The sequence below is a fragment of the Leguminivora glycinivorella genome, chromosome 2 (genome assembly GCF_023078275.1).
Source record: "Leguminivora glycinivorella isolate SPB_JAAS2020 chromosome 2, LegGlyc_1.1, whole genome shotgun sequence".
In the NCBI taxonomy this organism is placed as follows: domain Eukaryota; kingdom Metazoa; phylum Arthropoda; class Insecta; order Lepidoptera; family Tortricidae; genus Leguminivora; species Leguminivora glycinivorella.
The window spans coordinates 28992937-29007844 of record NC_062972.1 but is presented as its reverse complement, the minus strand read 5'-3'; positions in this window follow the sequence as shown (position 1 = coordinate 29007844).

The following is a 14908-nucleotide window of genomic DNA, read 5'->3' as shown; positions in this document are numbered from 1 at the left end:
TTATCGATGGAATCTGGCGTTACTTTGTGCACGTCCACGATGCTCAAATCTAGAAAACTACTTTATTAATCCGCGAAAAGGTAGCGCGCTTGTCAATCAATGCTATCCTGCTACTCATGTCTTTGTCCCAATGGTTACAAAACGGAAGGTAGCTTTAAACAAGTTAATTATGCTTCTTTCTTCTCTAACAAAACCACACTATGAGACTTGTAATGGGCAATAAACCAATAACAATAATATCTTAGCGCCGGCGCCTATACTTCTGAAGGAACTACCTGACGTTTGGGCACGGATAATAAAATAATAATGAATTTAATATTTTAAAATATAACAATTTTTATAGTATCTTATTGTTTGCACTTAGACCGTTACAATTACTGCCTCTAACGATTAACCATATGTCTCTTTGCACAAACGACATCCTATCTTAGAGCGTTATTTGGTAGTGCTAATGAAATTTAATTAATTTTGTATCTTGTATTTCAAGCTTTATGCGTTTTCATATAATTATCTATAGTTCACGTTAACCAAGTACACTACAGTTTGTGTTAACAAGATCTCTTGACTCATACGAGTACATCACCATACTATCTTCGAAATTCACACATCGTCACCTTCCCAAGATACTAAGTTGCAATCACACATCTCCTTTCACAACCACGCATTACCCTGGCCAGGGATTTTCCACACGAAGTTCACACATAAGACCTCTAGTTTATTGATTACAATTTACAATCAACTTTCAATAATACTTGATAGCTTGTAGTAGATTATTACATATGTAAATAACACCTATGTTGTCGTCAAGAGATCTCGCATCTCAAATTACACTGATCAAAATAATTTTGTGTCATATAATTTATATTGTGGCATAATAAATGTCTATTTTCTATTTAGGGACATTTATTTAAATCATTAAATTTGTTGAGTATAGCTGTCATAAAATAAAACCCTTTGTCATCTCTATTCTTTAGGGTATTTAGATAGTATTATGATAGTGATGCCAGCTAAATGAAAATTCACTTTAACTTTTGTTAATAAGTGATGCAATTGAACTTTTGTTATGAAATAATGATTTGAACAGACAATGGCCTGACCATACGTCGTGTAATGGTATTATGGCCCTATTTAGTAAAGTTTGGACAGACAAATACCTCAGCCACACACCTCAGAGTCACTTCCTCATGGACAGAGCCTGATCTACTATAAAACGCGTTCGTCTGAGACGAGAGAATTAATTCTCGGGTCACACTGCGTCCAGCGTGAGCGGAGGCGTAGAAACAGTCCTTCCTAAGCGTAAGTGAGATGTACTACTCAGGGCAGCCCTGAGGTGCCAAAGCTTCTAAAACTGATCCCGTCTGCTACCCACGTAGAGTCTGAGTTACTCGAAACGTGAGGCTACGTATCAAAGTATCGTAGGGGGGGTTAGCGAATGCGCAAGCGCATGGTAGGACATTCATTTGTAATGATTTGGTGTCAGATGTTAAACGGTATACCTTTGACACTACTTGTGAGTGATCACTGCGGCTAACCCCGGCGCCTCAGTTCAAGTGAAGTCAGGTTATTCTACGCAAGTCATATAACAGAGGTGTGACCTGGCAATCAATCTCGTCCCTAGGCCCTCGATTGCAGTATCTAGTTGACTCATGAGCCCCGTCACAAATGCCTTGACCGATAAAATTTCATAGATAGGCTTGATGAAAGAAATTAATAATATTAGAACTTGTGGTACATTTATTTAAAATGTTTTTATACCTGATTAAGTTTTGGGGTAATTGATTTCATACAATCTTTGATTATACACGTTAAACTTTCGTGAGACATATTCAAATAATTAATGAATCCACGGTTGTCATAAATTGCTATTAGTTTTCAATATTTAGGTGCATTCCAGGTTTGATTTTTCTCTGTGAATACTCCGAGTACCATTAACAAGATAGTATTATAATAAACATTGCATATAGCAATATTGTACATTTAATTCACACAAATTGTACACCTTTAATTTAAATATGAAGACCCAACATTTGTGTTATGTATCATTGAGACGTATAAACCAAACAAAAAAAATAAAGGAATTTAAACCATGCGGAACAGGTTGTGTGTTTATTTCTTTTCGCCTTTCCGAATGTTATAATTATAGAATCATTACAAACTACGACAGCAAAGAACTTTAATTTACATCGAGATTTATTTAGTAATAAAACAGCTTCTATCCCATATTTATGAATAGTAAGAGATGTCTATCTATAACTACTTTTATCAGTAAAACCTTTCGTGACAGAAACCATGGACCGACCAGGTAGCATCGATTCAGTCCCAAATTACCCAAACAACAACAAACCAAAAATAAATTGGATAAAATTAATCAGACATCGGTAAGTTAAGGTCAATCCAAAAGGCGTTGTCGAGACCGTCCACAGTCGGCTATACAGCGGCGTCGTGTCTTGCCTCTAGACGCGTCAAAACTGCCACAATTCACACCAGTCTTTTCCTAGGATCGGTCTTAGTCGCCTATTAAAGCCAGGTATGTTAGGTATACTGAAACTATCCTGCAACAAAATACCTTTTGTCTGTCCAACCAATAACTGCAAGATTTATGTACTTTTTCTTTTCAAGTCTTTTCATAAAATAATTGCAAATTCAAATTTAAAATGCAAAACATGGTATACCTTTTATTTTGTTTTTACAGTAACCATTGAAACCTGCACGATTAGTAATAATTGTCCTCATCATTATTAATACGCATTCTGCCTGAAATACAACACTTTAGACAAAATATTTATGTACTTATTTATTTTTGTTCCTAAAATGTGTTTTATAAGGTTTTACTCTTTTATTTCGAAACGAGTATTTATCGCATCTTTCATTTAAGGTCGAGAGGTACAACAACGTTATACTGAGTGCATAAATAGGTATAGGTATACAACTGAAACATCGCGTGTTTCTACACTTATTTATTCTAAATGTGTTATTTATTTATATGTATATTAAGAGAACCAAACTTTTAGGACTTTAATTATTAAATTGGTAATTCTTTCGTGATAACATAAACAATCGAAAATCGAGCTGCAACATTAACTTTCAAACCAGGTAATGTGGAACCAAGTAAACCGTCCGAACACTTGTTCTTTTTTTTTCTTGTTTTATCTATTGTGATAAACAATGCATGGTTATAACTAATAATATTCTACCTGCTTTTTAAAATGCTTCGTTCCATTAACTAGTATCGATAAATATCGGTAACTGACTGATTGAAACAATATCGTGTATCTCAAACAAAATCTTTACGACAAACATACATACTACATATTTTATATTTGAAATAACTTCATATCTATATCTCTACGCAAAATACATTCATACATAGTATATTTTACATTGTTGGAATAATTTATAGGTAAGCTGCAAATGAAATTATAATCCACCTCAATGTCATCAAATCTAGATTCGTAAACGGAAAATGTTTATATAGTACCTACTGCCATTTGATTGGTCATCATCTCTTAGTTTCTCCAAACTTTAATAAAAGCATTAACATTTGAACGTTACTATTTACGACATCTATATATGTAGGTACTAGAAATATACCTTGGTAATTACCTATGTATCATCACAAATCACCGATTTGACATTCTCTTTATTGTCACAAGCCTCCATAATATCATCAAATTTTCCTTTAACTGAACTACGAGTAGATAGGTCTATCTGCTAATGTAGCTTGTTCGAATTCACTAACTGCAAGCTATATTTATTATAATATTAATCGCCAATATTAAATCATAATCTGTATCACCAAGAGTGAAAATAATATACCACGCCAGTCTTGACAAAATTAGTATTATTTTATTATATGTATGTATGTACGGTCAATTTTTTTTCCGACACGCTTTGTTATATAATAACCTGCTATATAATCTCGAACTGCCCAGGTAACACTATCCCGATTATTGACCGTCATTTACATTTTAGTTACAACTAAACATATTTCTAAAACTGATACTAGATTACTGATTTTAAGTTATATAAATCGCGGGAACAACTGACTCCTGCTATTTAAATATCAGCACAAAACACGCTATTGCACACAAAACACACACAGATATACAATAAAATTCAACGGAATAAAAGTAGGTATACTGTCTTGGAATTTCTGGTTGTAAAACATTACAGCAAACTACATACACAAATATTGTTAAAACTGCTAATCATTATAGCACTTTATACAGCAACTTAACACCCCTCTCAGACTCTTCATAGGTAATCGAAGTGATCGTCATAAGTATTAAGTTTATAAAATTTAAGGTTTCCTACGTTGTGTTTAGTTTTTAAAAGTTAGAAGTTCTTTTTCTAGTTGTGTCTTTTTATAAATGATTTTAGACACAAGCACTAGATCCTGCGTCACGAGCGCCACGTGTAATGGTATTGGGGGACCTAAAATACCATGCTGAAGGCTTTAGAGAATTAAATAAATTAGATTGATTAAGGTGTAGATGAATCTAAGGAGTCTGAGCTACTATATGGGGTAGTTGTAAGGAAAGGCACATGGCGATTTATAAAATTGAAATATATTATCGCAAATTTATTAAGGTATAGGGCGTTCCTATCAAAGAAATCTATAAGGCATTCGTTATATAAAATGAAATCAAAAATCTATGAATGCGAACTTGAATACACTACAAATACGTACTTGAGGAAAACAGTTTAGGCCTTTATCACTTGAAATATTTATATAAATTATAAGACAAAAGTGTATACAATACAAGTCAAGCCCATACCTTTGCGGGGACAATATATTAAATCAATGGCTCATGAAGTAAGGAAAACCCGCTAAAACCCTTACTTCGCCTTATTAATGTAACGTCTACATACAATGTCTACATAACGTCTATAATTATGCTCTATTTAATACAACAATACAATAATTCATTAGGAATTGTAATAACAGAATTTCCAAGACAGTTTACTCTAAACACAGTTTGAGTTATAATAAATGCACATGTTGTTTAATCTGTAGGATATAACAATATAATATCGGTCGTCTCGTTTCAATCCTTTACGAAATGTATTTAGGTAAATTAGATATCTCAGGAACTCGAATCCTGGTTTCAACAAATATATATGGAATATATTTAACATAGTGGCGAGGCTCGAACTCGCACTAATATTCATCAATAAAATGTCATACAAGATATGTAACACAAAGCTGAAGAAACATTATACAGTTACTTTAAAATACTAATTAACCATTACGAGGTTATAGAATTTGTCCCAACAATAAATCCAGATTATAACGCAAGAATTGAACTTGCCTTGCACTTGAACAAAGATAATTAAAATATGTTGTGTTACTTAAAATACAACTTGAGACGCTGTTTTGATAAAAGAGGTACTTAGCTCGTTTATCGCCGGATCCGGAACCACTGGCTTTATCTATTTTCTACTATAAAGAAGTACTAAATTAATCTTTAACAATTATTACAATTATACATGATCAGGGAACAAATTGAAACAAAGCTGGAAAGACTTGGGTCTTTCTTGGAGTCTAAAATCAGAGTGTCCTCAACTCCCGGCCTTCATCCTAACTGGAGTCCCTGCAACCCCAACTTATTTCTAGTTACGCTAATATCAACTTTATTAACAATGATATAAGGATTTCGTCGCTACAATTATCCAATTGCGCCCACGCTTTCTCTATGGGATCTTATCCCTTCCAAGGCTCTGATTTGTGCGCTGTCTCGCTCTCTCTTACTGCAGCGGTGCACGTTGTCTCGTTCGGCGTGGTCGGGTCTTCATAGGAACCCCCCGCTGTCACTTTTGCAACGAAGGGTACGGTCATGGTCAAATGCCTCGACACATGGGCTCCAGATGTCCTGGAAACAGTTTACCAAGGAGAGTAGACTTTGTATGGAATAATATACCATATTAGAGTATAATTACGTTATAGGTTTGGCGTACTGTGCATTGTGCGATAGCGGTTTTTCTGTTGTTCCAGTAAACTCATAAATAAATCTTATAATGGGTTTTGTTTTTAAAATTCTATAGAATATCTTTTAACTAAAATATTGGGTAATCCGAGAATGGGAAACTGCCTGCTTTCTATTTTTATTGCCGCCCTTTTTTTTCGGCTAGCCATTTTAGATTTATTACTTTTAACCGATGGCAATTTTAATCACCTATTTATAACTACTTAGTAAACTTAGTAAAGCACGTATTCACGTATGTGGAATACGGGTTGCCATCTCAGCCCTAAAGATTTCTTGAAAAAATGATTTTTTTATTGCTGCTAATTCTTTAACTCGAACTCTAAATTCGGCAACATTATCTGAACAGTCTACAATTTTTTGAATATTATTAATTGCTAAATCACGTTCGAAAGTTAATTGTTCAATCTCCATTGCGGTCATTTTATTATTGTACTGTGAGAAATAATAAAGTTGTCACGAAATAAAATATGACTAAACTTGTAAATATGTTGTTTATGTTAAGTATTAAGATCTCTAAAATGGCTAGGTACTAGCACAATGTTAGTTAGTTAGTTAGTAAAATGTGTAATAATATAATTTGTCGCAAATTGAAAGTAAGTAAATTACAAAGATAAGATTTCCGGTCGGTAGAACCCGAGCAACAGAAATTTGAACCCTGTGCCGTACGTAATACGAGCGACAGTTTTACTCGATACTATCGGTGATAGCACCGATTAACTTGGTTTTCTGATACGTTATATCAGAACCATAAAATTACAATTTAGTACGCAAATACTAAATGCTATATAATGTACGTTGTACAAAATGAAAGAAAGGAATTGCGACAAAATATAATATTTTAATTAGACCTAGGTATGCAATGGGCGATTCGACGCGCGCACACCTACCGCCCGCTCGACGGAAATATAAACGAATGTAATTTCGCAAAAAATGCTTAAAACCCTATCAAACTATATATAATTAGAATCGTCTCGTTGAGATCTAACTATACGTATCGGTATTTTTGAGAAATATCGTCCGACGCGATCGGAAACTCGATATTTGTATTTGTAAGTGGAGGTAGATTCTCGCTAACTTACGGAACAAAGAAATTGGAAATTTTACTACAAGTTCGCACAAATATCACAAGAAAATTAATAAAATGCCAGATACCCGAGTGGTATCCGGCTCGAAAACTATTTATGTGTGAGAAATCTAGCAGACTTCAAATATAATAGGACTCACCTGATGTGGTTCTGAATGCCAGCTTCCAGGGGGCCCCCAATCCTTCGATAATTTTGATTTCTAAATAAAACAATAAAAAAATGAAAATGTTGTTCGTTTTCTTTTCATACAAAACGTATGTTTTCACTAACATGTAATTCGTTTTAAAGGTATAATAATATGGATATCATCAGAGTAGTCTCCTTGATGCCAGATACAGTAAGGGCTAGTTGCGTCAACAATATCATAACCAGTCAATTAACGGATCAGTATAAATTATCACTATAAATATAACTATTTTAATCTTAGATGGTGTAATCAGTATGCCATAAAAGTATTAAAACATTCTTTTTTTAATAATTTTTAATAAATGGAAGCGGGGAGGCAACTTCAGAAAGTTCATAGCACATTTACTTACGTAATATAGTATAGAATATAGTGTCACGATGACATTGAAAAATTCTACAGAGGTTGTATACAATTATGTAGCATTTTTTTACCCATTTCAAGCTTTTGACAAATCCAATCAAAACGCCATTTTGCACTTTCATATAAATTGAACTTGCGCTACTCATATATGAATCGCTGTCCGAAAATATGTGATTGATTAGTTCCATTTTCAAATCCGGCAGCAATATTTCATAAGCACCATTCATCATTTCTATTCCGACTTTCGATTTGATTGAAAGGACAAGTCGCTATGTGACTTTTGCGTTGCGCGTTTTAGCTACCGTGAAGCAAAAGTTTAGTCAATAAAGCCCGCATTGGATGTTAAAGTTTTTAAAGTACAATTATTTAGAAATTACAGAATGTTCATAGTACAGACAGCAGTGGCAAAATACGTAACATTTGTTCATTTTTTATTGCGTAGCTGCGGGGCATAAATCGGGAAGCGAGAAATATCCTAGAACAAGAGTTACGTTCAAAAATCTAATTCGCGAGTCGAAAATTTCATTTCGTTCCTTATATTTCACGCGAAAAAAGAATGTGCTAAAAGCGAAGACTTTCGTAATGGGAACATATTCTATCTATATTTCATACTGTACAAAAATACCTGAAATAGAAGACACGTGTAACAGTAGGTAACATTTATTATACTTACGTGTGTAGATAGTACACTAGGTTACAGCCCTTATGCCTACCCACGCTAATATATAAACATATTTGTATTGAATGAAATATTGATATAAGTAGTACGGATAGCATATCAGTGCCAAAATTATTAAGAGGAAAATAGTCTAATTTTAACCCAGCCTTCGCCTGGTGGAGTGGCTTGACCAAAAGGTAGAGGAGACTGTCTGCGAATTTCCTAGAGACATCGACAAAATGACAATAGCAAAATAGAATATTTCGGGATGTGGTCATACGTCTTTCACATTGTTCACAATTTGTCGCAATATGTATGATATATATTTTATACGCATCTTTGTTAACACGTCAACATTGTAAACTAGAGCTTAGCCCCCAAAATTTCGGACAATAAATAAAGTCACTTTCAATTCCCCTATAGTTCAACAACCATCTGTAATAAGTATACTCACTAGTACAAAAGCATTACTTAAAACGAGCCTTTACCGCGTTGACATAAAGTGTGTCCGTGTGACTAGATAACTTTGTCGCGGTTTCGCCTGTCTCCGCCCGCAGGGGAGTAAATCTTCGTTTTTGCCAACCCACCATCTGTTAGGGCGAGTTTGTGGCTTCAGCAAACTCGATGTATTTTTACTAAGACCGCCACCACAGTATAAACCAGTAATAACTCTTCTAACAGACGTACGCCGCGCGGTGTGCACACAAGCGCATCGTGTACGTACGCAACACATGCAAGCGGATTTGGATAAACGTGGATAAGAATAAAATATGTATAAATAATATTTTTTGTGTTGTCTGACTGATATGATTTAGTGTTGTTATACTAATATTTATAGTTAATACATTTAATAATATTAGATAACAACGTTACGTTACGTTATATTTTGTACCATGCACGAAATTAAACATTAGATTAATATAAGAAAAACACGGATAGAAGTTATTTTTAAATCCAAATCTATTTAATACTAGTAAGTCAGGTAAAATATATAAAGTTACTGAGTTGACCGTGACGTCACTTAATCGATTTCATATTAATTTAATTACATATTAGCAAGACGGTGAACTTCTTTAAAAGAAGCTGATTTGTCTAGGAGACAAGTAGCCTATTCACTACATTACTCTGTTATATGGAATTACCCTACTGAGTCGTCCTTATACTGTGCCGCCACTCTTTCACGAGATTTGTGGGGATCGAATGTTTCGGTTCAGTGTTTTAAATGTAAGTTCATTAAAGTAGCTAAGTTTTCAGTGGGAGAAAGTTTAGGGCAGTGTTCTGGAAACTTTGGGCTCTCGAGTCTCGTGCAGCTACATTGCTAGTGAAGCAAAACAAACTATCAGTTACCTGTGTACGGAAACTAAAAGCAGAGTAACAAAGTATATTGTCAAAGTAAGGACGTCCCAATATATCTACGAATCTCTTCGTATAGTGCTATCTCTATCGCACATGCTTTAAAAATATTACTATTCCGATTGCACAGTATCATTGAAAGTGGCACAATTTTACACATGGTAAGCATGAGTAAAATTTGCTAAACATCCGATCCTATCCTAGGCACGAGGCAGAAGGCACGAGGCATGGCTGATGAACGGTATTAGCGCGCGAACGTTCAAATGCAATCCTAGGAACTATTCTGAGAACATTACTAGAGATAGTGACAGAATTAGGGCGATCCTACTTCAACACAACCTCTTTGTTCGTAGGAAAGGGGACACAGATTAAAAATATTAACACGAGTTGAACGACAGAAAATGTTGTATTTTGCGCCTTTCTTTTAGGAACATTACTAATGAAGCATGTTGATGTACTTACCTACCTCTTGCAATCTGTGACCAACATGAGCAAAATTTACTAAACATCCGATCCGAAGCAAGGCACGAGGCAGAAGGCACGAGGCATTGACTGATGAACGGTATTAGCGCGCGAACGTGGCCTCAACGTGGCGCAAACATTCAAATACAATCCGAGGAGGGTTATTCTGGGAACACTTATACGGATCGAATTTGAACTGTAGGTATTGGAATTGCCGCGAACAGCTATATAACTTCTACAGTAGATTACTTATTACTTATTGTAGTCACTTGCTTTGTAAACAATATTCTTATTTTTGAGGTTTACCTAACTTACCTTGTCACTTATACAACAGTTCTTTTACGAAAATTTTCATCTAACATCTACCTATAGGCTGATGTTCACTAGGCTTGCCTAGGCGAATCGCAAAAATTCACCTTTATACTTTTACTATGAAACTGCCTCTACTAATGGCTCATCGAATCGAAATCACTTTATTCTCTTTGCAAAGTTACGACTATTTATAAAGTTACGACGTCGCCCTGAGAATTGACATACAAAGTTTGCCAAGGTGTTTGACTTTGAGTTTCTGAAGTTTTATAACCTAACCACAAAATTATGAATTATGAATTATAGATTATGAATTATGAATTATGAATTATTATGAATGAATATTTTGAAAAAACCCCCGACCGCGACATGGTGGACCGATTTTCATGAAACATGGCTAAGAACTTCCGGCTAACTCAGCTTTCAAACAAAAAAATAAATAAATCGAAATCGGTTCATAGCTACGATGCCACAGACAGACAGACAAACAGACAAACAGACAGACAGACAGTCAGACAGAAACGTCAAACTTATCCCGTCGTTTTTGCGTCGGGGATTAAAAATGGGATACCCTCATTTGCCGTAATTTTATTTACTATCCTATTCAACAACCATAATATTGTTTCTCATATTTTATATCATACTTATTGTTTACTATATTAATCACGTACCAGATATTTTGTTTCCCATGAAGTCAATTTCCATAATGTAATTTATCAGAATCATCGAAATCCGTAATGATCATTTGCCATAACATCGTTTGTCATCCAAATTACCTATCGGAAAAGATTAGGTTAGGTTAAATTAAAACTGTGCCCCCTATAAAATGAAACTGCAATCAGAAATTAGGTTAGGTTAGGTTAACTGTGACTTCCCATAAAATGAAACTGTTATGCTAGCAGAAAGTAGTTAGGTTAGGTTAGAACTGTGACCCCCTAGAAAATGAAACTGTTATCAAAAAGTAGGTTAGGATATGTTAGAACTGTAACCCCACAAAATGAAACTGCTTGGAGAGTCTGTTAGGTTAGAACTGACTCCGTAGAAAATGAAACTGCTTTCAGAATGAAGGTTCGGTTAGAATTGTAACCGAGAGAATGCAATAATTGTATTTAATAATAATTGCTTATGGCGTTTAAATATTCTATTAAACTTTATTATTGCTTTGCTTGTTTGCTTTTTTGCTTTAGCCTTTGCGTTTGGGAATATTCTATTAAACGCATATTGGGAGCCTGTCAGACATGTAATAACATACTAGTTAACAAATAGTATGGCACTGTATGATTATGGAAGGTAATGTTCGGATAAACAACCAGTATGTCATACAATTTTTATGGTAAACAAATCATTCGGGCAAATGAAATTCAGGCAAGTTAGATTCGGGCATGAATATTATGTAAAATAACTGTCGGGCAAACAATAGACAACCGTTAAAAATACAAATAACACAAACGTCATAAAAAATATGTAATTTTCGGTTTTCGTATTTTTTACCTACCTATCTGTTGGAGAGCGATGTTCACTTTTGAATGTCATTCCGTTACCTTATGTTATCAAGAAACGTATTAAAATTTTTTAAACTCGTGGTATGTACACTGATCAGAATAACCCTCCGTTAATGAACAATCCGGGTAGCCCTCTGCCGGCAAACAGCGGAACCCGTAAGTGTAACAATTCGCTCGCATGCCACATTCGATGTTGTATCATTTAGGGATACCGGGGTAAGTTGTGACAGAGGTGAGTTGTGACTTGTGACAAAGTTTTCTTGGGAATTTCTTAACTATTAGCAAGCTCTCAACTCGGCTTTTTGTGCGACAGGAGGCAAACGAACGGACAGGTTGCCTGATGGTAAGCGACCACTGTTACCCATGGACACCTGAAACACCCGATGTGTTTCAGGTGTGTTGCCGTCCTTTTGGGTGTACGCTCTTTTCTTGAAGGGTTTGGGTCGTATCGTAGGCGACAATTTTATTTATTCCACAGTTTAGCTGGTTTTTGATGTAGCTCAAGTCTCGGGCTAGCAAACGCGCACTATTGATGACTTGCTGATAGTTCATTATGTTATTAAGTTCCCAAACAAAATATGTTTTACAACTCACCTCGGTCTCCCCTACTTGAGAAACCTTAACACGACTTTCACACCATTACGATGCTGTGACACGGGCAACACAATTCACATACCATTGCGCGTTTGTTCAATACGCACCAACTAACTATGGAGCAAACGCGGCAATAATATGTGAATTGCAATTGTGTTGCCCGTGTATTCAGCACTTTTAGGATTACACAAAATCTTGTCATGCTTTCAATATGTGTGTCCACGCATGCTTTGGCGGGGTATTTTTTGTTTTTAAAGATACAATCAAATCTAATTCTAATGAGCGATAAAGTTGAAAATTTGGTAACAATATCTCAAAGCCACGCTATTTGTAACTGGCTTATTTTAATAATTTTAATTAAGGTGGTTCTAGACGATCTTCCATCATTTAATAACAGTAATAAAGTGGTAAATATCGCGTCACCTGACCCGCGACGATTAACGCGAAGGGATAAATCTATTCAAATTTTATACATTTCAATTTATACAAAATTATAAATTTAAATTTGCGGCTTGAACGTTGGAACAGATAAATCTGGGAGGACGATTTTGCATTAACAATGTGCATAGTTCCAGTTACATGTTTTGATATGACTTTTATGGCTCAAACCATAGACATAGAAAAATATATAGACAGATAGTAACAGGATTATGAACCTTATGTATCCTGTACCTACAATCAAAAGCATATTGGTTCTACAATCAGTACTGTTCCGCGGTACCACTTTTTCTCCGTAAATTCAATCCCCCGTATTCATAAACGTTCACTAAAGTAATCAAGCCGATAAAGTTCGTTTGTCCCTTTCCGACGTATTGTGTCATAGAAAGGGACAAACGAACTTTATCGGCTTGATAATATTAGTGTACGTTTATGAATAAGGGGGAATATCTATCTGAAAATTATACGAATGTTTGTTAGAGTAATTCCAAGATTAGCAGCAATCTTGATTGCCACGCCTGTGCAAGTAAACGTCAAAATTAGATGTGAATTTTTAAAATAGCCAAAGTCGTTATCATGGATTAATTCTAACCTATCAAAATACTCGTTATAATGATATGTTTCTCAAATCGATAAATAAGAACCGATTCCCAGTTCAAAGTATTGCTTAGGAATTAATTCAATCCTTATTATTTTTTGAAGCCGAAATTACAATTTGCTAATGATAACACTTTTGTTTGAAATATAATGTCATTACAGTTTAATTAAGGCTTTATTAGTATAATTTATAAACCAATTCTCAGTAATCTAAGCTACACCAAAGAGGATCGAGAATTATAGAGAGTTATTGTCAAAGTAAAATATGTAATCACAGTGCATATACTGTCATCTCTCGACACAGGCTTAAAACTTTTGAACCTCAGTTTTGACAATTTGGGCCATATTCTTAGGTTGATATGTGTTAAAATGTCAAATATTAATATTAGCGCCATCTAGCCGAGCGTCCCCCAAAGGTGTATCGCCATCTAGGTCACCGTACCAATAGCAGATTTTTCTGTATGGTTTTGAGGTATTTAACTAAACATTATTTTTTCTTAGACTTTATCTGTCTATACGGAGTTACATATGTCTTTGGCTACACTTACTAAGGCGTTCTTTTCTTTTCATAAAATTACTAATGCATAATAATTTGAAGGTCACCGTACCTTTTTTTCTGTATGGTTTTGAGGTACGTTTTTTTCTTAGACTTTATCTGTCTAATAAGGCGTTCTTTTCTTTTCATAAAATTACTAATGCACAATAATTTGAATAATAAGAGGTACAATACAGAAATATGCGGTAACACAGCGATATTTCTTTCTAAATTAATTTAAAACAAAAAAGAGAAAACGTGTTTTTGTATTCTCTTGTTATATTCTTCACTGATTTTATTTGAAAAACCACTTAAACCTCCTCAAGTTTTCAAGAACACGGCAATAAAATATTCCCTTTAAAATGAATTTTATCCGACGCCGGCCGCCATACAAAATGTTATTTTTTTTATTCGATAGAAGGCAAACGAGCAGACAGGTTACCTGATGGTAAGCAATCACTACCACTCATGGACACCCGAAACACCAGAAGTGTTGGAGGTGCGTTGCCGGCCTTTAAGATGGGTGTACGTGCGCTCTTTTCTTGGAGGTTTGAAGGTCGTATCGGAACGGAAGTATAGCAGTTTAGCTGTGCGGGGCAGGAAGTTTCTGGAAAAACGCACAGTTGAGGACTGCCAGCCATGTAAATGATGAAGTTGGAAATATTGTCGCGTAGGGCGATGACGGAACTCAGCAGAAGGGATTAATTATTGTTACTTGTTGTCTTTTGTTGCTAAATTAATGTCTGTTGAAGCTAATTAAAGGCCGCAAGTGTCTTCAAGTTTACTTTGGAACAAACAGCTGGGTCATACAAATGTAAACATTAAAAGGCGTGTATTTTTT